A 22,193-nucleotide genomic window follows, 5' to 3' on the forward strand; every position below is an offset into this window, starting at 1 on the left:
AGAGAGAGAGAGAGAGAGAGAGAGAGAGAGAGAGAGAGAGAGAAACTGGTACTTAGAGGAGTAGACCCCTGGTTTCATGTATGCTAGACAAGTGTTCTATCAATGAGCTGCATGCCAACATTCAAAGTTTCTTTCTATACAGCATTAAACATTTAGGAACAGAAATAGGAAAAAATACTTAACAAGAATAAAATCATGAAAATCGAACCTCATGTGGTAGCACAGCAAGAGGTTGAGGCAGGAAGATTACAGATTTGAAGCCAACCTGGATTATACAGTGAGTTCTCAAATAGTATAGGCAACAAAGAAACCATGTCTGAAAACAACAAAACACTCAAATACAAAAGAATACATTTTAGGTTCTTTGTCTTTTTTGGTTTTAAGACAGTCTTTGTAATCAAAACTCACCTTGAATTGGCAATCCTGCTTCAGCCTCCTGATTGCTAGGATTACAGGGGTGCAATACTATCCCTTGGCTACAAACAGATTTGGGGGGAAGAGCTAAACATATTATTGTTTCCCCAAATTGGTATAATTAATTCAATTGTAAACTGCCATCTGTAAGGTATGACTTCTTTAAGCCCTGGGTAAAATAACCTTTGTGTTTACTCAGAAGGATAAGTACAGAACTGAAGAATACAATGATTCTTCAATATGGAGCATGCCAGGCTATGAAATCTTTACATGCAAACCACTGGATCCACAATGGTCTTCTAACAATTTAGTAACCAAAACAAAAAAGGGTTTTGGTTTTGTGAGGGGGTATAATAGGGACCCAGGACTCTTGCACTCAGGGAAAGCACCCTACCAACTGAACTATATATCCCCATTAATGCCAAAATGAAAGCTGCGAGAGGAATACAGAATTTCTAAAATACTTCGTTTTTAGTGAGAAAACCTTGATGCATTAACATACTGCCTTAGTACAAAGTGCAGATCAATTAAATCCCCCACATCTAAGATAGGTGAATAAACTAAATTGTTATTCTTTCACACCGTGTAAATTTCAGATGTCTTAAGTTATTTGTAAGTTCTTTATCTTTGACCCATAGCTTCTTTATTCCAGAGTAGGATTATCACCCCAAATTAGATCCAAAAAATGAACAGATTAACAAAAGTGCATTTTGACATTAGAAGCTTATTTTTGCAAGTGCCATTTATAGTAATGGAATACTTGTAAATAGAAAGTGCCATTCATGTACATAAACTGCTACATTTGTATGGATCACCCCTCCCATCCCCCATTGAGACTTCTCAACCTAGGATCCTGAAGAGCTTTCATAAAGTGCCTGAACTACCTTGCCATTTAGATTTCTTAGATGTGAGGATTGCACAAGTACATTGTGCAGCACAACGCTGGGAGCAGCACGCCACAATCAAAGGGAGCTGAATTACACTCATGAATGATAATGGAGGGAGGTCCCACCCCCTTTCCCTAGGCTACCCAACTAAACCAGAATGAGAATCTGATCTCATTTAAAAGGTCTTGATCTTTACAGAGCTGTAAAGAGGAAAAACAACTCAAGGTGGAAAAAAATTGAAAAATAGAACGTGACAAACTTTACAACTAAGAAAATCATCACCAAAATTAGATATAGCAGCACACACTGACAGTCTGAAAGTTGGGTACTGCAAAGAATCCCTGACCAGCGACTATGAAAATAAAGCCACTGAAAAGGATTAAATCAGAGGCATGATGAAGAAAGTTTTCATGACCTCTACAAAACCCTACTTCTCCATACGTTAGCAAGACTAATTCAGAAATGCATCCGAGGTACTAAAATCAGGCCACCCACCAACAGACTCGCCAAGGGCCTTGGGTGACCCGCTGCGCGGGACCGGTCCCCCACTACCTCTCTATAAATGATAACACTGCGGAAATACTTGAGAACCCGAGGCTTGAATTCCTTGCTATGCAGTAGGTACCCCAATACTAAACGCCAATGGAACACTTAATCCGTCTGATGGAAATCTCACCCAGAGTCCTGAATACCAAGCCGCGAGCAGGAACTAACACAACAGATAAGGAGAAGACGGAGAACGTGGGAGGTAGCTGTGCTCCAGAAAAGAGGAGCAAATTGGGCTAAGGCCAGCGCCAGAGACCACAGCGGTCTGAACTGTAAGTCCTAAGTATAAGAGTCTGGCATTCGTGTAAGGTAGGACAGGACATGGCCGAGAGGCACTAACAAATGAGGCCGGAAGATACAAAAAGGCCAGGCGTGGTCTGGGCTTAAGACCCGCTTCAGAGTTAGACTTCAACGCTTCTCACCGTCAGAGGCTTCCGCTCCCTGTCCCCTAGTCCCGGTCACTACTACTGTTCCAGTTCTTTGTCTAACATCGCACAACGCCGGGGAAGGCCACAGCAGAAAAGATCCCTCCTCCATACAATTATCCACAGTCTCCAATTGGGGAACCTCATTAACATCTCGGGGTGAGTGACTACTACTCCCTCACTTTCCAGGAACGAAAAGGCACCGTTAAGTGAGAAGATGGCCACACAAATAGAAGTGCTTCATAGATGGGAATCTACAGCTGCCTCGCCCAACTCCTCCACCCGCCACCACACAGCATTTGGACCGTGCGAGGTAATCTCACCGGAACCAGCCACGCCCGCCCCAACGCCCTGGACCCGGCCAGGGCGAGTACCCAGATGGGAGACGCCCGTCCAGTTGTCCTCGAAGGGACGACGCCCGCCTCGAGCCCACGGCCGGAGCCACGGACCAAGGGCGCGGCCGCCCCTCCCCCCACGCGCGCCCCTTCCGCACCCGTCACCACGGCCCGAGTAGCCGGGGCGACCGATGGAACCCTCGCCAATTCCTCAGGACGGCCAGCTAGACTGGGGCCCCCGCGACAGTGGGGACACAACGCCACTCACACTCACCCACTAACACGCCGGAGAACTCTCTTGTCGGACCACAGCACGGGCCTGCCCCGCCCCGTCCCGCCGCGCGCGCGAACCGATTGCGTCATCGCGCCGTCCCGCCCCATGCCAACTCCTTCCTGAGCCCCGCTAGTCCCCTCCCCCGAGGCTGCCACTAGAGCGCAAGCGTAGACCCGGCTGGCGTCCACCTCTGCGCAGGCGCTGTGCCCCTCCCACGGCGGTTGGCCATATAGAGGCTGGGGGCGGGGGGAGGTCAAGCGTAGCCTCTTCTCCTTTACCAAGATGGCGCCTTGTTCCTGTTTCGCCACAGTTCCTACCTTATGAGCTTGGTTTCCTCGCGCTAATAAGAGAGGAACAGGTAATGAGATGCTTCGCTTTGTGGGAAACTAGAGTTGGGGGAAGGATATTCCTTAGGAGGAATGAGGTGTCCACTGACACTGAAAGCCGATCGGGGGCGGGCAGGTGGCAGCGTGAGTGCGGAGCGGTGAAGGGGAGGGGGCCCTTTGCCTCTGCCCTTTCCTCCAGGAAGATGGCGGCAGCACCGAGCTCGGAGCGCTGAGCCGGGATGGACTGGCGCCTTTGACTTGCCGGCGGGCATCTCTAGCCGCCTCCGCGGTCGTCTCGATGGCGGGTCGCCGTCTTGCGATTGGCTAGGCGGTAGTCACGTGGATTCGCGGCCCCCAAGCAAACCATAGAGTGGTGCCTGTCCCTGGGGACGTGGCCTTCCTGTGCGGTCGTGAGCCCGTGCCCCGCGGGGGAGGGCGGAGCCGGCACGGCCCCTCGCCTCGTTTGGTCTAGGGGCGCGCGGTGAGATCCGCGGCACGCCCTGCGAGCCCTCTGGCCGCGACCGGCTCGAAGCTGGGGAAGATGCAGTGCTGGACTGCGGCCTGGCCCGGTTGTCCTTTCCTCTGTCCCGGGAGGTCCTCTGACAGGGCAGTGGCCGCAAACTCCCGCCTAGGCCTTGCACCAAGGCCTTTCTATAGGAAAACACCCTAGGGTACCCCCGCCTGAGAGAAAACAATAATCGCGCTACCCTAGTGAGTGATGTGCACAGTGTCGGTACCCCAAGCTGTTTTGACTCATGCCTGTTGTAAGGGGGTGTTTTGTGAGTATCTACTTTTGAAAAGTAGCCGGTTGCTACCTGCTGTATGTATCCTGTCTGAGTTAGAAGACCGGAGGGTCAGTCAGGGCATGGTGTTTGCATACGTGTAACTATACCAAAGGAGAAACTGACTTATGTTTTATTATCGAGTGTTTACAGACAACGAAACAGTATTGGGGGAAAACTGGACAATTACAATCTTCACTTACATCATGACTGACTTGCCCTTCAGATTTCGGTTTTTCTACATAAGCCCTCAAGCAATGACTTCACATATTTGTTGGTGTGCCCGCCTTTATTCCCAGCACTCAGGAGGTAGACCAGCCTGGTCTACAGAGTTCCAGGATAGCCAGGGCTACACAGAAACCCTGTCTCAAAAAGAAAAAAACAAAAGTCTCTTTCTTAGCAAGTAACTTTCAGAAACCCAATTAAGTCAGTGATTGTTTTGTTTGAGGCTAATAGCCACAATCCACAACTAAATATTTATTATGAAAGCATATGTGAATATGAAAACATGGGGCAGAACCTATTGCTTAGGCTTGTTTTGAACGCTTTAAAGTACCATAGGCTAAACTTGTTAAACTTGTTAGTTATGTTAGACACGGGGATACTTGAAAGCAGTGCTCTAAAGTAGCTGAAAGGGTCTTTGGTTTAAAAAAGTGTATTAATACTTCTGCTTTCAAAACAATCCTTAACTTATTATGGCAGTTTTAAACTTAGAGAAAATGGGGCATATCTTCTCCAGTGTCAGGGATAGTCTTTGAAAAAGTTAAGTAATTTCCAATGGCAGCCAAACCGTGTTGACTCATTAATTATGAGTCCTGCACTTCTTAGAGGCTTGTTTCACCTTGAGAACACCTGGAAGAGGCAGCTAGCTCAGAATGGACAGGGACACTTACACAGGTGGATACTTATCCTTTCCTGTCTTACAGGTTGACTTCTCAGTGGCCAAATAGACTTTTAAGTACATTTCTTTTAGTATTGTCTTAATTTTCTAATGTCAGCCTAATAATCCCACTTCTTTGGCTTTTAAAATAATGGGGCACAACATGCTGTTAAAATATTCTGGAGATGCAGATAGAAAAGATCTATTTTTCTCCTAGCTGTCTGTGGTCTAGTGTAGAAGATTTACTTGGAAAAGAAAGCTTATTTTACAGTCTGATGAGGGCCATAATGGATTATATAAATGAGATAGGAAAACATGATTAGTTGTTGGAAAGCCTTACATACAGCGAAAGGTTGAGAATTGAATAGTCATCAGCTGATTCCTTGAGCGGTAGAGGGCTTCGCTGAGACTGTATGAAGTCCTATCTCAGTCTGAATCAGGATAGGGTTATGACCACTGGGATGATCTGTGACATTCCTTACATTCTATCACACATCTATCTTACATATCTTGGTTATCTCCACTCAAAACTCTCCCCTTCCACTCTCTGTGGACAACACCCTTCCCCTTTTAAATAACACTGAGTTCAGTTAACGCTTTTAGCATGAACGTGGAGAATCTACCAGCATTCACTACCAGGAAGAAAAATGATACCACCACAACCCCTCAGCAGCCATTTATTGCCGGTAACTCCTTAATTGATGTGGAGCTTCATGAGCCCCTATCCTGTTCATAACTGAAAATGACTGGCTTAATCTTGTGCAGATAACTGTACTGCTCTGAGTTTGTTCCTGTAAGGCCATGTCCTGTCTAGCAGGCAGTACTTCATAGCACTTCTTCCTGTCTTCTGACTCCTCTATTACTTTCCACCCCCCTTCTGCGGTGTTCCCTGAGTCTTGCTGGGAACCAGACCCCATTTAGGACTGAGCACTCACAAGAATACAAGATTTCTTGAACATTTCATTTTGGATTTAAAAAATTCTATTATCTTAGAATTACAAAGAAGTGACTGTTCTTTAGTGTTATTAGAGACTGCTTTGATACACAGTTTTCATCATGAAGACATCAAAGACTAAAGTGGGCTCTCATTTTTAGTTGTGCAGGTAAATATTATTTTGGGTGTGTTTTAAAACTATTAAAACTAAATCCATAAGCTCATTCTTTTATGAATATTTTAAAAGCAGGAAATAAAATGTAAAACAAATTACAAAAACAAGCATGGTGAGAATTTATCATGTTTTGAAATGAGCTGAGGGTCTCAGACAAAGTCTGTCATCAGGGAGGTAAATATGAGTCTACTCTTCTCTTTGTACCCAATGTATTTTATAATTTAAGATCTAAAAAAAGCTACAGGACTAGAGAGAAAGCTCAATGGTTAAGAGCACTTACTGCTTTTGCAGAGGACCTGGATTCAGTTCCCAGCACCCAGATGGCCATTCATATCTGCCTGAAACTCCAATATCAAGGAATCCAACACCCTCTTCTGGATCTTAGGGTACCCGGCCAAAACATGGAGTCAATACATAACATTTAGGCAACTTTTACAAAAATGAAAAGAAATAACTATAGTTAGGAATGGGGGGTGCATGTCTGTAATTCTAGCACTTGAGAGGCTGATGGAAGTAGCTGAAAGAAGAGATTCGAGTCCTGCTCTGGGTACATGATTGCCTTCTCACTACTTTTTATTCTAGAAGCTGTTTTGATGAACAGAGAAAGACGGAAGACTCTTGATGGATTGTAGCCACACTCAGTCAAATGTTCTTGTCCAGTTCTTACAGACAGTGGAGGTGCTCTGTAATTGGCAAAGTATAATCTCTTTTGGCTTCTTTCCTCTGTTCCTTTTCTTCCCCCCATGGCTCGTGCTTTTTTGTGATAACCTGTTGGCTGGCTCATCATATACTGCAATTAGATGTCCTGTCTGTGTCTCATTCTGGAGAGCTTTTGTGTGGCAAATTTAACATTTCTCCTGGATTTCGAGACTCCATTGTAATCTGAAGTAGGATGGCAAACTGATATTTGCCCTTTTGAACTTTTGTTCTTTTGGCTGCTTTTGATGAAATAGGCCATCTCCACATATTCCACATACTCCATCCACCTAGGGTGCATTTGTATACAAGTGTACACAGGATAAAAGGCTGTAGTCCCAGCCGGGCAGTGGTGAGGCATGCCTTTGATCCCAGCACTCAAAAGGCAGAGGCAGGCAGGTTTCTCTGAGTTCGAGGCCAGTCTGGTCTACATGAGCTAGTTCCAAGACAGGCTCCAAAGCTACAGAGAAACGCTGTTCCCAAAAACAACAACAACAACAAAAAGGCGGGGGGGGGGGGCCTATAATCCTAGCACTTGGGCAGTAAGAAGATCAAGCTTTGTTATTCCCAGCTATATGTTGAGTCCCAGGAATCTTGGACAACATGAGACAGTCTCAGAAAATGTTATAAACAGTGCTTCAGTAAACAAAACAATCTCATGTTTAATCCAAATATAGATAGAAAAGGGCAAAAGGGTTATTCTTTACATGTTATATAATTACTTAATTGGAAAATTGAGTAGAGCTATTAGTAACAAGATTTTAAGTTGACCAGGTACAAAATATCTGCAAATCTAGACTTATTTATTTATTTTATTTATACGTAGGATTTCTCTGTGTAACAACACTGGCTACCCTAGAACTCACTCTGTAGACCAGGTGGCCTTGAACTCAAAGAAATCCACCTGCTTCTGCCTCCTAGTGCTGGGATTAAAAATGTGCGCCACCACCACTGGGCTAGATTTATTTATTTGTTTGTTTGTTTGTTTGTTTGTTTGTTTTTTGAGACAGGGTCTCTCTGTGTACCCCTGGCTATTCTGGAACTCTCTATGTAGACCAGGTTTACCTGCCTCTGCCTTCTGAGTTCTGGGACTAAAGGAATATGCCACTATACCCAACTTTAGATTTCTTCTATGTAGAAATAATCAGGTACAGAATAACGTAGAAATAAGACATGGTGGCACACCCCTGTAATCTCAGTACTCAAGAGACTCTGTCTTGAACGTATGCACACGTGCACACACACATACCCTCAACGAGAAAACTGATCTGATTACCTACCACAGATATGTATGAACATATAAATGTGCACAAATACATATGTATACATGCATGTGGATTGTTGTACGTGTGTATGTGTGTGTGTGTGTGTGTGTGTGTGTGTATACAGGCACACGATAAATCTATAGCACTTAACCAAAAAAAACCTAAAAATTTATTGAAAAGCTTTTATTAGACGACTGTATTGTAATTCCTCCATAAGTTGTAACTCTTGGTTTTTCAAAAGATGTTGTTGTTATTACTTGGTTTGGGTTTTGGTTTTTCGAGTCAGGGTTTCTCTGTATAACCCTCACCAGCCTTGAACTCGAGATTTGCCTGTGTCTGCCTTCTGAGTGCTGGGATTAAAGGCCTGTTCCACCACTGCTTGTCATGATGTTATTATTTTTAAGTTATGTTTATGAGGGGAGATGAGCATGTGCTAGTGAGTGCAGGTGTCTGTGGAGTGCCCTATCAGCACTGGATTTCCCTGAAGCTCCAGTAGGCAATTGTGAGCCATCCAATATGGGTGCAAAAGCAGCACACACACTTAGCTGCTAAGCTATCTTTCTTGTCCCTTGTTGTTTTGGTGTGCCTGTGTTTTAGTTTTATTTTATATGTGTGGGTAGTTTGCCTTCATGTATGTCTGTGCACACATACACAGTGCCATAGAAGCCAGAAGAAGGCATTAGATCCCCTATTGTTGAATTTACAAACAGTTGTGAGTTGCCATGTGGGTGCCATAAACAGAACCTGGGTCCTCTGGAAGAACAGTCAACACTCTTAACAACTCAGCTATCTATCTCTCTCTTGATATTTTTAAGTAGAATACCTTATATTTATTCTTTTACAATTTCATTCGTGTAAATAATCCATCTTGATCGCATGCATCCCCCAGCCTTCTACTCAATACAGGCACTGCTAATACTTTCCTGGTCCCTACTTTGCATTCTTTCCTTTGCGGCTATTTTATTTATTAATAATGCACTGAGTCCAGTTAGTGTGGCCTGTTAGAATGTCGACTGATCTTGTGCAGGTAATCATAGCTGCCCTAAGTTTATGAGTGTATTGGCCGTGCTATGCTCTGAAGACAGCATGTCATAGTAATCCGCTCTGTCCTCCAACTTTCTGCCCCTTTTTGTGATGTTTTCTAAGCCATTGTGGATGGGGTAGGGCTGATGTAGATGTCCCCATTTAGGACTGAACCCTGAACAGACACTGCATCTCTGAACTTTGACTAGTTATGAGCCTTTCGTTAACTGCTGATTACTGCAGAGAAAGGTTCTCTGGCCACGGTTGAGGGCAGCATTAATCTGAGTATAAATACAAATTTTTAAAAGACAACTTGACAACACATTGTTTTTTCAAGACAAGGTTTCTCTGTCTATTCTAGGCTGTCCTCTGCCTTCCAAGTGCTGGGATTAGTAGTTGGTTTAGCAAAGCAATAGTAGTAGGTTCCTCTGTAGGGCCTGTGACCATCAGCTTTTGACCATGTTTACTTTATCAGTCCTGATTTTTTTTTTCCTATGGACCAGACCTCAGTTGAATCCAAAAGTTTTTGTTGTTGTTTTTGTTTTGTTTTGGCCTTTCGAGATAGGGTTTCTTTGTGTAACAGCCCTAGCTGTCCTAGAACTAGCTCTTATAAACCATGCTGGCCTCGTTTACAGAAATCTGTCTGCCTCTGCCTCCCAAGTGCTGGGATTAAAGGCATGTGCCACCACTGCCTGGCAAATCCCAAAATATTTGATTACTCCCATAGCCTCTGTGCCACTGTTGAGCTAGTGCATGAATCCTCCTTGGCAGGTTGATATTGTAGCATGCAAGGTTGGGTGCAGTGATGCCTTGGATGCTAAGGATTCCAGATGTTTACAGCCATACCCAGTACTTCCCTTGGTTACTGATAAGAATTTTTAAATTAAAATCAAGTTTATATCTTCCTATATTTTAAATGTGAACTCCTAGAAAAACCAAAGATACCAATACTCTACCCCATTTACAGTTCCAACCTCTGTAAAGAGCCCACGAGGTAAATTATCTTCATTTTCCAATTTGGAAGTGCTGTCTGATATTGTTTTCCACCCATGTTTCCTATATTTTCTCTTCACTTAACTGAGAGTAGATGAGAAGTTTCTAGTCACTCCCCACCCCATTCTGTCATTTTTATGCAGACAGATTGGTAGTTGCTTAGAGTAGGTCTGTCCATAATTTGGTTAGTTCAGTATTTAATGTTTATATTTTAGTGCTTAATGTGATTCACAACTAGGTCAAATGGTGTAAAGTGAGGTTATCATACATCTTGTTTGCTGAACTTTCTTAGTTTTCTTTATATTTGTCACTAAAACCTAATTTCACATTCTACACATATTGTTGAAATCTTTTAATAAATGTAATCCTTTTTACCTGATGAAGTGCAGTATTCTGCCCATTTCAGTTTTAAGGTTTAATGTATTTTTATGTGTATAAATATATACCTGTTTGTATGTATGTGAGAGAGAGACTGAGACCTTTGGAAGCTAGAAGAAAGAATCAAGCATCAGATTCCTTGAAACTGGAGTTACAGAGAGGATTGTGAACAATCATGTGGATGCTAGGGACCAAACCCAGATCCTTTGCAAGAACAAGTGCTTTTAACCTCTGAGCCATCTCTCCAACCCACCCTGCTCTGTTTCATTTGGTGTACTGGAGAAATGGGATCCCAGGTCCTAGAAGACAATGCAGAGCATAGTCAAGTGTGTGGCCAGAGAACTGGAGATCAAGGAAAGATGAAAGCAGACTTTAAGGCCCTTGGTTATTAAGTGCCTTTAGAGACCTGCGACAGAGTAACCACTAATGGTGGTCATAGTTTTCCCATCAGTCTGGGAGTCAATACTTTACTCTCTCCTTCTGAGGGAGACTCAAGGGTGAATGCAGTTGGTGGGGAACAAACAAAACATGGTCTATACCTTTGCCTTTTATTTCTTGCTATAACCTAACCTGCCACTATCTCACATTCTACCACTTATCCAGAGGGCTGCATACCCTCCAAAACTTATCATACGCGTACAGTTGTAACTTCCTTGCCATTAAAATTACCTTTTATCCAGCTAGGACAAGTTGGTGTTTTTAAATGCAATAGAGCTCTAGCAGGTTTAGGCTTCTCAGATGATCATCCTAAGCTACTTTGTGACTAGTCTAAAAGGATGTCTTTTTCAATGGAATGATGTTTTCTCAAGTTTTGCTTCTGTCTTCTTCAGCAGCACTATTTTAAGCTTACAATTTGAATTTCATGTCAGATCATCAGTCCTCTGTTCACTCCTGTTCTGTTGGCTGACTGGATATTGTGATTTTAAGAAACGTGTGTTGCATCACTCTGATGGAAGACTGGAGAGAGGTTATGAAGAGTGTGGGCTTTATAGTCAAGAAATTCAGATGAAGCTAGAGAGTTGACTTAGTGGTTAAGAGCAGCATGCCTTCTGGGCAGTGGTTGTTCATGCCTTTAGTCCCAGCAGTCGGGAGGCAGAGACAGGTGGACCTCTGCATTTGAGGCCATCTTGGTCTACAGAGCAGGTTCTGGGAAGGCTTCAAAGCTACAAAGAAACCCTGTCTTGAAAAACAAAAAAACTGGGGGGCTGGAGAGATGGTTCAGCAGTTAAGAACACTGGCTGTTCTTCCAGAAGACCCAGGTTTAAATTCCAGCACCCACATGGCAGCTCACAACTGTCTGTAACTCCAGTTCCAGGGGATCTGATACCTTCATACCAATGCACATAAAATAAAGTTAAATAAATTATAAAAGAAAAAAAAACTTGAGTTCAATTCCCAGGCAACTCACAGCTACTTGTAATTCCATCTGCTATAGGATCCCACTCCTCTGGCTTCTGTGGATCCCTGCATTCATGTGTACATAAATACATACAGATACATACCCATAAAATAATAAAAAAAAATCTTCTATAAAAATGAAAATTCAGATGGCAGATAAGCTAAGTGATATTTCAAACTAACAGTAAAAGAATTGCCTTAAAATTACATTTTCCTCACATCAGACTGGGAAAAATAGACATGATAATCTTAGTTATTGTCAAGAGTGACAAGGAAAGTTCACAGATTGTTACTGGACACTTGAGCTCATTAGAAGATGGTTTTCTTCTGACAGTACAAATTTCTGCATTGCCTGGAAAAAAAATGTATTTTTCAGGAATTTTCCCTAAGGCGGTTCAGACCCAACTAATCAGAGACCTTCCTTCCTCCCTTCCTTGTTTTTACTCCTTCAGCCCTTCCCTTGGAAGAAACTCACAGAGTAGCCCCAGGCCAGCCTCAAATTCTTAATACTCCTGCCTCCTCTCCCAAATGCTGAAATTAAAGATAGGAGCCACCAGGCAGCCAAAGAATTTTCTTTTCAGCATTTTTTGGTAGATAGTAGCAAGATGAACAAACAAAATACAAGATAGCTTTAATACATACCTTTAATCAATCCTAGCACTTGGGAGACAGAAACAGGTGGATCTCCGAGTTCTGAGGCTACATAGTGAGATTGTGTTTCCAGAAAAAAAGTACAAGATACTCAGGAGTTCCATCAGTGAGGGATTAATGTTATGTTTACTCAATATGACATGCAGTTGTTAGAAATGATTTAGATTTGTGCATAAATCTTAGAAAGAAAGCCGTGACCTATTTATGTATGGAAATTGGTATGGCAAGTGGTAGATGTATGTAATGAGATCTTGTTTTTATTTAAGCAGCATGTTAATGTTTGTACAGAAAATATCTGTAAAAGATTGAACAATGAATTTGTAAATGTTTTCTTAAAGAATAAACCTTGAGCTAGGTGTGGTGATGTACTTCTTTATCTTTAATCCCAGCACTGGGGAGAGGGAGGCAGGCAGATTTCTGAACTCAAGGTCAACCTGGCCTCTGTAGTTTAGGACTGCCAGAGCTACATCGTGAGATCCTGTCTCAGAAAACAAAGGCCAAAACAAAAAACAAAAAAAAAAGACTTAATTTTTACATAGTTCTGTTGCATAGTTTGTATTGCTTAGTGATAAAATTTCATTCCTTGTTAGACCATTTTTATAGCAGCTGCACATTAATACCAGTGAATTAATTTTACCAGTATTAATCAAACCAGTATTGATGTACCCCCTCCTATCCCATCTCAGGCCCTGCTATGGGCAGAAGACTCAGAGTAGATGGAGACTCTGCTGTGACAGCAGGCTGCAGCTGGAGTGACCAAAGGTAGGAAGTTGCTGGTGTAGAAACCAGTTTTTTGCAAGTGGCTGTGAGCAATCATGAAGGAAGTTTCTGAAAATACTCTCAGCTTTGCCCTTTATTCCCTTGTGATGGTTTCCAAACTTCCTAAAGGTGGGCACTGAAAATATGCAGCAGTATTGGCTGTCTTAGGTTCAGACTGCTAGACCTCCATTCTTCATCCCTGACTGGATCAAAGTTTGAGGTGTTTCCCCTGGAAGACCTACCTTTAAGCTTTGCAACTGTTATTTTTTGTTAGCCTTTAGAAAAGGTTTCACAGTATATACCATGCTGGCATTGAACTGGCTACACAGCTCAGACTGGCCTTGAGCTCACCTGACTCAGCAAAGCACTGCTGAGTGCTAAGATTTACACGTGAGGGCCACAGTGCTCAGCTTTTGGAATTGGTAGGGTTTTTCTTCTTTTTTTGAGACAGTGTCTCACTATGCATCCTTGGCTGATCTGGAGCTGTCTATGTAGACCAGGCTAGCCTTGAACTCAGGTCCTCTAGCTTCTATTTTTTTGAGACAGGTTCTTTTCTCTCTCTACCTGCATCACACAACTTTGCTAAAATGGCTGGTCATAGTGCTCCTGGGATCTGCCTGTCTCCCCATTCCAAACCCAAGTGCAGTATATGTGGGTGTTAGGGATCCACACAAAGTTCTCAGGCTTCTGTGGTGAGATTTGAATGACTGTACTTTTATATTTTTTTTAAAAAATGCTGCAAGATCCCCGGCAGCAGTAGGCAGCAGAAATGCTGTAGGTCCCAAATGGTGGTAGCGGGCCATGTGGTGGCAGGCAGCAGTCCTTGTGAGCAGCCAGTCCCTGAGCAGTGGCTGGTCCCAGGCAGGGAGACACATGGCGGGTGGGCAGGAGACAGAGACATGGATAGACATGACATGCAGAGTGAGGTTGAATATTTATTCAGGGGGTTATGGAGGAGGAAGGGTAAAGGGGGGACAGAGAGGGAGAAAGAGACAGAGAAGAGGGGAAGCAGAAAAGTGGGGAGAGAGGCAGAAGCGAAGCTGCCTCTCCCAGAGGAAGATGGAAAAGAGAGCAAGCTCAGGCCGGAAGCTGAAGATCAGCCTGCCTCAGTGGATGGGGGAGGGAGTGGGCGTGGCTTGTCTCTTAAAGAGACAGAAAACCATAACATGTACCATCTCCCTAGATTTTGCTTTCTAGTTTAAAGATGAAGAAATTAGTCTAAAAGGGTTTATTTTTTATAGCCCTGGAATATCAGAACATTTGATTGACTCTGTTCATTAGAAATTCGGTTTTTAAGATTTAATTTGTTTAATTGGTTTTAAGAGTGATACATTATTAGCTAATTGTATAGAATTCAGCATTGTGGGCCATTTCAAGAATGTAGCTTGGTGTATCGGCACACGTCTTAGCATCTGTGAGGCAAAGACTAGCTTAGTCTACATAGCAAGCTCTAGGATAGCCAGGATTATATAGAGAGACCCTGTCTCAAAAACCGGGGGCAGGGGGATGTGCTGGAGAGATGGCTCAGAGGTTAAGAGCACTGGCTGCCCTTCTGAGGTCCTGAGTTCAATTCCCAGCAACCACATGGTGGCTCACAACCATCTGTAATGAGATCTGGTGCCCTCTTCTGATCTTCAGGCATACATGGAGGCTGAACACTGTGTACATAATAAATAAATTTAAAAAAAAAACCGGGGGAATGCATCAGTGATACAGAAAGCCTCATTTACTATACATAATGATAAACACTTGTAATCCCTATATCTTGGAGGCTGAGGCAGGAAGATTGTGAGTTTGCAGTCATTCTAAGCCACAACGCAAAGTCTTGTCTCAGAAATAAACAAGGCAAGACAGAAAATACCTTACCTGCTGAAACTTGTGTTCATTGTTTTCTTTACCTCCAGTAGTGGTTCTCAGCTGGGACAGGTAAGTTGTCTTCAATGGCCATCTAGCAGTGCCTGGAGACCTTTGGTGGAATGGGTGCTTCTCAAATCTAATGGGTAAGACTGCCCTACACTGCACAAGATAGCCACATAAAGATTGTCTGACCCAAATACCAGCAGATCTTGCAGGGTGAGTTTGTAAAGTTGTCATCACTGCCCCTATTTTCCAGCTTCAGGGAGTAGAGGCTGGTGGAGTAAAGCCTGTTGCCGGTATGATTTAGTGTTGTGTTGCCTGCGATATAGATGCTCTCAGGGATGATGTTGGTAATAGAAAATCTGCACTTCTACCTGTGCTAAATATGGGTTAAGCATCATATGGGAGCACATTTAATCCTCACAGTGACACCAAATGAAACAGGAGAGGAAACAAGTATACAGAGTCGAGACTTGAAATTTTGGGGGGGTCTTGTTTTCATCCTTTTTTGGGGGGGAGGGGGATCTGTGTAGCCCTGAATGTCCTGGAAATCAATCTGTAGAGCAAGCTGCTGTCCAGTTCAGAGATAACCTGCCTCTGCCTCCTGAATGCTGGGACTAAATGTGTGCACGACCGCCACCTGGTTTGTCCTTGCTTTTAGAAGTTAACATTTAAATACTCAGTCACAGTTACTGAGTGAGTGTCTGTTGAGCCTCTTCAAAGTTCAAGGCTTAAAAGGTAATATCCACATCATTCTTTCTAGTTCAGGAATGAGGACAGTCAGGTCCTTGTCTTTGCATAAAGATAGATTTTCAATCCAAAGATAACCACTATTGAAATTGTACTTTGTCCCTAAATCAGTACACATTTATTTTCACCAAGTGCATATTCCCTAAGTGGATTTCTGGTAGGGAATGAACAATTTGAGTCTCAGTCCTAAAACCATCCATATACTCAGCTCATCTTTACAGTAATCTGCTGTTGATTAACACGAGAACTAAGACCACTTGTGGCTGTCTTCAAGAGATGGACTTTCTAGTCCAGACTACCTGCCATATCAGTATTTCTGTCATTCTGTCAGTGATCTAACTCCAAAGATTCTTAGCATCATCCTGCTGTCTAATGAAGGCCCGCACCCCAACTCTAGATTAAGGGCAAGCCATTGATGAACATTTTTTGTTTGGGACCCCCTATCTTAGCTGGGCAGTCAGATTATCAAGGGTACCAGCACATGTTTGGGACCCCCTATCTTAGCTGGGTAGTCAGATTATCAAGGGCACCAGCACATGTTTGAGACCCCCATCTTAGCTGGGTAGTTAGATTATCAAGGGTACAGCACATGTTTGAGACCCCCATCTTAGCTGAGTAGTCAGATTATCAAGGGCACCAGCACATGTTTGAGGAGATGAACAAGGTATTGTTGGTTCGTTTGTGTACACTTGTCTTTTAACTGATTTTTTGATGAATTATATTGGACTTCCCGGATCTAGATCCTCAGTTTCATGCTCTGGGAAAATGCTTGCTATATGTAGGAATATAGTCTGAAGGCCATCAAGTGATGTCAGTGTCCAGCTTTCTCTGGAGGTTTACATGTGCTGGGATTAATAGACTCTTGACATCAGGTTTACTTGAGTCAGTGCATTCTGTGTCTGAGTTCAAGTGTTTAGGATCTGCTGTTCTTTGACACTATTTTTGTTTGTTAGGAACTGTATTACTTGATGGCATATGATGCTTTCTTCTCTCACCTCTTACTTTCTGTACTGGTCACCTTTATTAATACTAATGTCTTTGCCCTTGCATCATTCTTTTGCAGGGGTGAGGAGGTAGGGGGCACCTCAGTGGGGCCAGGGAGCAGTGGTTTATGGGTCTGCCTGTAACAAGCTTTTTTGTCTGACTGTCTTTGGACCACCAGCCCGTAAATAATGACCCAGAGACATATTATTAATTATGGAAGTTTAGCCTTTAGCTTAGACTTGTCTCAACCAGCTCTTATAATTTAATTAACCCATATTTCTTAATCTGTGTTTTGGCTCATGGTTTGGTTACCTCTGATCTGTACCATATGTCCAACTTCGTTAAAGTCTCATTAGTCTCTCCATCTCTTCCCAGAATCCTCTCTGTCCCTGGAATTCCCACCTAGCCTCTTCCTGCCTAGCTATTGGTCATTCAGTTCTTTATTAAACCAATCACAGCAATATATCTACACACAGTATGCAAATATCCCACAATATCTGACAAGTAAAAGTGGACATGGATAATACTGAGCTACTGGAGGAGTCTCTGCCCCTCTGAAGTTGTCCTGGACAGAACAGACAACTTTTCTTTCACAGCTAGTTGGACTGACAAGACTCAGTGCTAATTCTGGTTTCTTTCCAGAGATGGGAAAGTAGCTTGAACACAGTCTATTTGCCATGTCATCTTTACTGCAGATGCTGCTAGAGGTACATTGAAGGACAGTCTCTAGGGTGCACTGACACTTGTGTGTCAAACCTTCCCAGGACTTGATCCCCACACTGGGATTGAGTTAGTGGAGATTGGAAAGCAAATTCTGTAAGCAAAAATCCTCTTACCTTGAGTCAAGCAGATAAGGACACTTGTTTGGGTTCCTGGGAGAGGGAAAGTGGCCCTCTGTGGGTTCCTTGGCATTACCCTGCAGAAGAGCTCAGCCAGTGGAGGTTTGAAGCCTGGAGGGAGGCAGCTACAACAGTGGTTGCCATGCAGAGGCCTTTGGGAAGTGGTAGCTGGAGAAAGGGCTCTGATCCACCAACAAGTAGAAGAAAGGAGGGAAAGAGAAACAGTCATACAAGTGGAGAACTAGTAGAAAGTTTTTGAAACAGGTTTAGTTGGTTTGACTGTTTTTGTAATTAAGATAAGAGGTGACTTGCTAACAAATGTGTTCTCTCAAGGATTCCTTTCCTGTATAAAATGTGTCTAAATCCCAACTTTACTTGATAAGGTTTCAGAATTGATAGAATGTGTATGAATAGAAAACTTACAATCGTTTCAAAAGTAGGTGTAGGGGTTTTTGTTTGTTTGTTTTATGATACTGGGTATTGAACCTGAGACTTGAAACATGTAAGGTAAGCACTCTAGCACTTAACTATATCCCCAACTGTATTAGTCAGTGTTCTCTAGAGTAACAAAACTCAAAGAATGAATCGAGAGGGGGGGGTGAAAGGAGGGGAGTGAGTTTACTTACAGGCCACAGTCCAACTAATCCAACAGTAGCGGGCTGTGGATGGGAAGTCCAGGAATCCAGCAGTTGTTCAGTCTACAAGGCTGGTGTCTCGGTTCATCTTCTCTACATGCTGGAACCCTGAAGAAGTCTGCTCTAATGCCGGTGAAGGAACAGACACTTGCTAGCAAAGCAAGAGCAGCAGGCAAAGAGCAAGCTTCCTTCTTCCTTGTCCTTATATAGGCTTCCAGCAGATGGGGTGGCCCAGAGTAGAGGTGGGTTTTCCTATCTCAAATGATCTAGATTAAAGGTGTGTCTTCCTATCTCAAAGATCCAGATTAGAAGCGGATCGTCCCACTTCAAATTAAGCAGATATCCCTCACGGTGTGCCCTCACGTTTTAGATTATAGTTGATTCCAGATGTAGTCAAGTTCACAACCAAGACTAGCCATCACACCAACTTTATTTTTTTTTTATTTGATTTATTTTGTGTATGTCTATTTCTTTATGTGTGTACACAATTCAGCCAGATTCTTCTCTGAGGCAGAGACAGGAGTCCTGATCTCTGTAAGATTGAGGCTAATCTGGCCTAGAATGAGCCAGGGGTCCATAGTGAAACCCTGTCTCAAACCAACAAACCTTACACACCCCACCCCTACCCTCAAAAAAAGACAGATTCTCACTAATCTGCCCAGGTAGGATCCTCTAGCCTATAGAGTAGCTGAGATTGATTACAGGTATTCCTCGGCAGACCTGGCTGCTTTGTGCCCTTGCTGGATTTTGCACTAAAGCCAGAGTGTTTCTCAGGGACTCTTCTGACTACTGTGAATAAAATCAAATGTGCTACATTGTCCTCGCGTATTCTGTTTTATATAAGCTCTTGTTTAGCTGTTAATTGATTATTTATTTCAGGGCTAGAGAGATGGCTCGGTGATTAAGAGCGCTGGCTGCTCTTCCAGAGGACCTGGGTTTCATTCTTAGCATCTACATGGCAGCTTGTAACCATCTGTAACTCCACTTCTACGGTACATAACACCCTTTTCTGAACTTTGTGGGCCTCGAGCATGCATGTGGTGCACATACATATTTGCAAAAACCTACACACATAAAATGAAATATTTGTAAATATTTCAAGTAGAGTTATGGATTGTTTTTGCTTTTCAGTTTTTAAAAATTTAAAAAAAAAAGGTGATTCACTAGGTGGTATTACAGTCTAGACTAAATCTTATGTGAGATATCAATTTGAAGGCACTCTTCTTTTCTTTTGAAACAAGGCTTCTATTTTGATACATTTGCTTCTACTGGGAGCTGCTGACATGCCAGCCTCGGGGGACTAACGTTCCCTGTTACCTCTGTTGCCTGCACGGTGAGTCCTGTGGGATTGTAGGGTGGCCTCACACAGGACTCTTACTTAGCCTTCCTAGGCTTACCCTGGCAGTTTGGGGGACATAGTAGAAAGAGCCAGATTAATCAGGCAAGAACATCCTTAATTTGCATAGATTCCAGAAATGGTTGTCATCATATCCCTTTGAGATTGGTAAGTGCAAGGGGGGTGGCGATGATATTACTGAAGAAAATCAACTAAAGTCTGGTCGTCTCTTTTGACCCTATGAAACATGAAAGATGCTGTGTTGCAGAGCAGTGATTTCAGTGTGCTGGTGCTGCTGTGGCTGTCCTCATCTTCCTGTCCTTGACTAGCTCTGATTAGGGTCTGCTTAATTAAGGAGGAAGGAGCCCTGAATGGGAGGAAGGGAATGTGTTATTCCAAATGAAAACTTTTTCAAGTTATGCTGTTAATTTTACAGCAAGATCTTCATGCAGATTATGGCTGCAAAGCACAGATATGATAATAGTTTTTTCTCCATCAAATCTCACTAGTTAGCTCTTATCGTAAATTTTGCTGTTTGAACTGGACTCCATTGAAGGTTGTTTTAGCATATTAAGAACTTAATTTGGCTTTCATTTACAAATCTGAAATATTTTAATTCCAATATGTAATTGTGCTTGTCTCATTAAGTTCTACATCCTGATTTGGTAGGGATGTGATAGCAAAAGTCACAAAATAATCCCACACTAGTTCAGAATTATGAATAATAAAGGGTTATTTATTTAGGGGAGACTTACAGATCACTGTCGTAGGTAACAGTCCTCTGTACAAACGGGGAGCAGGAACACAGTATGGCAGCCAGAAGTGAGAGCTGGAAGCAAGAGAGCAAGTGCATGCTTTACAGCTGCATTCATAATGTAAGAGACCACACCCAAGTGGACTGGTATCTTAAAGGTTGTTGGCTGAAGGAGCGGAAGGAGCTCCCACAACAGTGATGTGTGTCTAAGGGAGCAAGTGTGCCTGTATTTCCCTCTTTTAGCCATTGCTGATTGACAGTTGCTCCCTTACCTTGGTCCTTGGCCCATGTGTATGTCATGTGTTGACCAATCTATAAGCAGTTTTTTGAGTTTTTCATCTTGCTGTGCTTTAGGATAGTCTGTCTTTGGATCCTTAGCACTGGTGATTCCACTGCTTCTCGTGGAATGCTGATTTCTGGCTGTTCCTGGGTGGGGTGGGTCTTCATGTAGGCCTTGAAGCTGTCTGGTGTGTGTCTCTGAACATACCAGGCTGAGCTCAGTAGCTTACTTTATACTTTCAAATAATATTTAAAGAAAAAAAACCCAAAAAACTGCCTTGCTTTCAGGAACTTTTGACAATATGAGTAACAGGCTTGAATATCGTTACTTCTTTTTTACAAAAGATTTTTAGGTAGGTGGGTGTGCGTGCATGTGCGTGTTAGCAGGACTCAATTCCCTCTCTGGGCTTTAGAGAAGAGACTGTGCTTTGCTTCTTCCAGCTTCTTAGTGGGTACCTTGTCACCCCATTTCCATCTCTTTCTGTACAGCTTGCTCCTTTCTCTTACTGTTCTGTATCTCTCACACAAAGACACATATCATGAACTTAGAAGAGAGCATCTTTTGTGATACAGTCTCCTGGGCTAAGGCTTGACATCTCCCTTAGCCAGGTTTTTCTGCCAGCATATACATATACAGTATACATATACAGTCTATTGAATGTGAAAAACACTTCAGTTTTACCAGCAGTCTGAACTCTTCCCTTCAGTGCTCCTAGGACTTCAGTACAACAAAAGAGGTTTTTCTAGACAGGTCATTTGCAAATAGTACCATTTGTCTTCCTGCTTAGTTGTATCTCCTTAGATTAAGTGTTTGCCAGTCTTTGATGATAACATCTTGTAATTTTGTTGCTCATTTTAGTGTAATTGTAACTCTTCACTAAATATACTAGTTAACTTCTGGGAACAATTATACATGTAGACATTTCCTAAGGTTGAAACTGTAGGAAGCAAGGAGTAGATGTGAAATGTCCTTAGTATCTGGATTTTCTTTTTTATGTGTATGTGTGTTATATGTTTTTTATTTTTTTAATGATTCTTTGTCAGTCTGTGTGTTTGTACTCCTTTAAGCTACAGATGCAAATTTACTGGAATTAAATCATTTCTGCATGTAGAATAGATCTACTGAGATATAATGTTTTATTTTTTTAAATGTTGTGATTTGTTAAGCTAGTGTACTTAAAATTTTGCCTGTTTATATATGGTTTGAATTGATAATCTCTTTGCGACATCCTCCTTGTTTGGGGAAGGGGAAAGCAGAACCATGTTTGCTCTGTTTTCCTTTGGGGGACCATCCTTTCCACCAGGTAGAAATCATGTGTTTGGGATAGAATGGCTCAGCTGTGTAGGTAGATGTGACTGGTTTGCCATGGCCCATTCACTAGTTATTGGTCCCTTAATGGTTTCAGGACCCAATTACTGCCAGTGAGATACCAAAATAATTAGTGAGGCCCCATGAGATATGGAAGCTCTTATTTCCTTAGGAGCTAACAGATGATATAATTACTTCTGTTTGTAACACTGTTCTTGTTCAGAACCAGGCATAGGTAATTTTCATATTCTCTCTCTGTCTCTGTTTCTCTCTGTGTGTTTCTCTCTCTCTCTCTCTCTCTCTCTCTCT

At 42.7% G+C, this 22,193-nt stretch overlaps 2 protein-coding genes across 3 annotated transcripts in view; one reads left to right on the top strand and one right to left on the bottom strand.

The window, feature by feature from the left end:
• The window catches only part of Sept2 (septin 2), a 36,375-nt gene extending 33,408 nt beyond the window's left edge, over nucleotides 1–2,967 (bottom strand). For both annotated transcript variants that reach the window (XM_013351614.1, XM_005361373.2), the window contains exon 1: nucleotides 2,882–2,967. The gene's annotated coding sequence lies outside the window, so the exon portion shown is untranslated. The remainder of the gene's footprint in view (nucleotides 1–2,881) is intronic.
• A 133-nt stretch (nucleotides 2,968–3,100) lies between these two features.
• Hdlbp (high density lipoprotein binding protein) overlaps nucleotides 3,101–22,193 on the top strand; it is a 77,483-nt gene continuing 58,390 nt past the window's right edge. Inside the window, exon 1 of the mRNA XM_005361375.3 lies at nucleotides 3,101–3,239. The gene's annotated coding sequence lies outside the window, so the exon portion shown is untranslated. The remainder of the gene's footprint in view (nucleotides 3,240–22,193) is intronic.

Source organism: Microtus ochrogaster, linkage group LG4 (assembly GCF_000317375.1).
Source record: "Microtus ochrogaster isolate Prairie Vole_2 linkage group LG4, MicOch1.0, whole genome shotgun sequence".
Lineage (NCBI taxonomy): Eukaryota > Metazoa > Chordata > Mammalia > Rodentia > Cricetidae > Microtus > Microtus ochrogaster.